Raw genomic sequence first — 4,510 nt, forward strand, 5'->3', positions numbered from 1 at the left:
GATTATCGAGAGGTTGCCTAAACTAGGTCAAACTTTCATAGGTTCTGAACTCAGCGACCCGATAAAAAGTAGATTATCGAGAGGTCGCCTAAACTGGGTCAACCTTTTATAGGCTCTGAACTCGGCGACCCGATAAAGAGATGATTATCGAGAGGCCGCCGAAACTGGGTCAACCTTTTATAGGCTCTGCACTCGGTGACCCGATAAAAGAAGATTATCGAGAGGCCGCCTAAACTAGGTCATCCTTTTATAGGCTCTGCACTCGGCGACCCGATAAAAAGAAGATTATCGAGAGGCCGCTTAAACTTGGTCAACCTTTTATAGGCTCTACACTTGGCGACCCAACAAAAAGAAGATTATCGAGAGGCCGCCTAAACTGGGTCAACCTTTTATAGGCTCTGAACTCGGCGACCCGATAAAAAGAAGATTATCGAGAGGTTGCCTAAACTGGGTCAACCTTTTATAGGCACTGCACTCGTCGATCCGATAAAAGAGAAGATTATCGAGAGGCCGCCGAATTTAGGTCAAACTTTTATAGACTCTGAACTCGGCGACCCCATAAAGAGAAGATTCTCGAGAGTCCCCCTAAACTAGGTCAACCTTTTATAGGCACTGCACTCGTCGATCCGATAAAAGAGAAGATTATCGAGAGGCCGCCGAATTTAGGTCAAACTTTTATAGACTCTGAACTCGACGACCCGATAAAGAGAAGATTATCGAGAGGCCGCCTAAAATCGGTAAACCTTTTATAGGCTCTGAACTCGGCGACCCGATAAAGAGAAGATTATCGGGAGGCCGCCTAAACTGGGTCAACCTTTTATAGGCTCTGAATTCGGAGACCCGATAAAAAGAAGATTATCGAGAGGTTGCCTAAACTAGGTCAAACTTTCATAGGTTCTGAACTCAGCGACCCGATAAAAAGTAGATTATCGAGAGGTCGCCTAAACTGGGTCAACCTTTTATAGGCTCTGAACTCGGCGACCCGATAAAGAGATGATTATCGAGAGGCCGCCGAAACTGGGTCAACCTTTTATAGGCTCTGCACTCGGTGACCCGATAAAAAGAAGATTATCGAGAGGCCGCCTAAACTAGGTCATCCTTTTATTGGCTCTGCACTCGGCGACCCGATAAAAAGAAGATTATCGAGAGGCCGCTTAAACTTGGTCAACCTTTTATAGGCTCTACACTTGGCGACCCAACAAAAAGAAGATTATCGAGAGGCCGCCTAAACTGGGTCAACCTTTTATAGGCTCTGAACTCGGCGACCCGATAAAAAGAAGATTATCGAGAGGTTGCCTAAACTGGGTCAACCTTTTATAGGCACTGCACTCGTCGATCCGATAAAAGAGAAGATTATCGAGAGGCCGCCGAATTTAGGTCAAACTTTTATAGACTCTGAACTCGGCGACCCCATAAAGAGAAGATTCTCGAGAGTCCCCCTAAACTAGGTCAACCTTTTATAGGCACTGCACTCGTCGATCCGATAAAAGAGAAGATTATCGAGAGGCCGCCGAATTTAGGTCAAACTTTTATAGACTCTGAACTCGACGACCCGATAAAGAGAAGATTATCGAGAGGCCGCCTAAAATCGGTAAACCTTTTATAGGCTCTGAACTCGGCGACCCGATAAAGAGAAGATTATCGGGAGGCCGCCTAAACTGGGTCAACCTTTTATAGGCTCTGAATTCGGAGACCCGATAAAAAGAAGATTATCGAGAGGTTGCCTAAACTAGGTCAAACTTTCATAGGTTCTGAACTCAGCGACCCGATAAAAAGTAGATTATCGAGAGGTCGCCTAAACTGGGTCAACCTTTTATAGGCTCTGAACTCGGCGACCCGATAAAGAGATGATTATCGAGAGGCCGCCGAAACTGGGTCAACCTTTTATAGGCTCTGCACTCGGTGACCCGATAAAAAGAAGATTATCGAGAGGCCGCCTAAACTAGGTCATCCTTTTATAGGCTCTGCACTCGGCGACCCGATAAAAAGAAGATTATCGAGAGGCCGCTTAAACTTGGTCAACCTTTTATAGGCTCTACACTTGGCGACCCAACAAAAAGAAGATTATCGAGAGGCCGCCTAAACTGGGTCAACCTTTTATAGGCTCTGAACTCGGCGACCCGATAAAAAGAAGATTATCGAGAGGTTGCCTAAACTGGGTCAACCTTTTATAGGCACTGCACTCGTCGATCCGATAAAAGAGAAGATTATCGAGAGGCCGCCGAATTTAGGTCAAACTTTTATAGACTCTGAACTCGGCGACCCCATAAAGAGAAGATTCTCGAGAGTCCCCCTAAACTAGGTCAACCTTTTATAGGCACTGCACTCGTCGATCCGATAAAAGAGAAGATTATCGAGAGGCCGCCGAATTTAGGTCAAACTTTTATAGACTCTGAACTCGACGACCCGATAAAGAGAAGATTATCGAGAGGCCGCCTAAAATCGGTAAACCTTTTATAGGCTCTGAACTCGGCGACTCGATAAAAAGAAGATTATCGAGAGGTTGCCTAAACTGGGGCAACCTTTTATTGGCTATGAACTCCGCGACCCGTTAAAAAAGAAGATTATCGAGAGGCCGCCTAAACTAGGTCAACCTTTTATAGGCTCTGCACTCGGCGACCCGATAAAGAGATGATTATCGAGAGGCCGCCGAAACTGGGTCAACCTTTTATAGGCTCTGCACTCGGTGACCCGATAAAAAGAAGATTATCGAGAGGCCGCCTAAACTGGGTCATCCTTTTATAGGCTCTGCACTCGGCGACCCGATAAAAAGAAGATTATCGAGATGCCGCTTAAACTGGGTCAACCTTTTATAGGCTCTACACTTGGCGACCCAACAAACAGAAGATTATCGAGAGGCCGCCTAAACTGGGTCAACCTTTTATAGGCTCTGAACTCGGCGACCCGATAAAAAAAAGATTATCGAGAGGCCGCCTAAACTAGGTCAACCTTTTATAGGCTCTGCACTCGGCGACCCAATAAAAAGAAGATTATCGAGAGGCCGCCTAAACTGGGTCAACCTTTTATAGGCTCTGAACTCGACTACCCGATAAAAAGAAGATTATCGAGAGGCCGCCTAAACTAGTCCAACCTTTTATAGGCTCTGCACTCGACTACCCGATAAAAAGAAGATTATCGAGAGGTCGCCTAAATTGGGTCAACCTTTTATAGACTCTGAACTCGATGACCCGATAAAGAGAAGATTATCGAGAGTCCGCCTAAACTGGGTCATACTTTTATAGGCTCTGCACTCGGTGACTCGACAAAAAAAGGTTATCCATAGCCCGCCTAAACTGGGTCAACCTTTTATAGGCTCTAAACTAGGCGACCCGATAAAGAGATGATTATCAAGAGGCCGCCGAAATTGGGTCAACCTTTTATAGGCTCTGCACTCGGCGATCCGATAAAAGAGAAGATTATCGAGAGGCCGCCGAATTTAGGTCAAACTTTTATAGACTCTGAACTCGGCGACCCGATAAAGAGAAGATTATCGAGAGGCCGCCTAAAATCGGTAAACCTTTTATAGGCTCTGAACTCGGCGACTCGATAAAAAGAAGATTATCGAGAGGTTGCCTAAACTGGGGCAACCTTTTATTGGCTCTGAACTCCGCGACCTGATAAAAAGAAGATTATCGAGAGGCCGCCTAAACTAGGTCAACCTTTTATAGGCTCTGCACTCGGTGACTCGATAAAAAGAAGATTATCGAGAGGCCGCCTAAACTGGGTCAACCTTTTATAGGCTCTGAACTCGACTACCCGATAAAAAGAAGATTATCGAGAGGCCGCCTAAATTGGGTCAACCTTTTATAGACTCTGAACTCGGCGACCCGATAAAGAGAAGATTCTCGAGAGTCCCCCTAAACTGGGTCATCCTTTTATAGGCTCTGCACTCGGTGACTCAATAAAAAGAAGATTATCGAGAGGCCGCCTAAACTGGGTCAACCTTTTATAGGCTCTAAACTCGGCGACCCGATAAAGAGATGATTATCAAGAGGCCGCCGAAATTGGGTCAACCTTTTATAGGAACTCGACGACCCGATAAAGAGAAGATTATCGAGAGTCCGCCTAAACTGGGTCATACTTTTATAGGCTCTGCACTCGGTGACTCGATAAAAAAAAGATTATCGAGAGGCCGCCTAAACTGGGTCAACCTTTTATAGGCTCTAAACTCGGCGACCCGATAAAGAGATGATTATTAAGAGGCCGCCGAAATTGGGTCAACCTTTTATAGACTCTGAACTCGACGACCCGATAAAGGGAAGATTATCGAGAGGCCGCCTAAACTGGGTCGACCTTTTATAGGCTCTGCACTCGGCGACCCAATAAAAAGAAGATTATAGAGAGGCCGCCTAAACTGGGTCGACCTTTTATAGACTCTGAACTTGACGACCCGATAAAGAGAAGATTATCGAGAGTCCGCCTAAACTGGGTCATCCTTTTATAGGCTCTGCACTCGGTGACTCGTTAAAAAGAAGATTATCGAGAGGCCGCCAAAACTGGGTCAACCTTT

The sequence above is a fragment of the Medicago truncatula genome, chromosome 4 (genome assembly GCF_003473485.1).
Source record: "Medicago truncatula cultivar Jemalong A17 chromosome 4, MtrunA17r5.0-ANR, whole genome shotgun sequence".
Taxonomy (NCBI): domain Eukaryota; kingdom Viridiplantae; phylum Streptophyta; class Magnoliopsida; order Fabales; family Fabaceae; genus Medicago; species Medicago truncatula.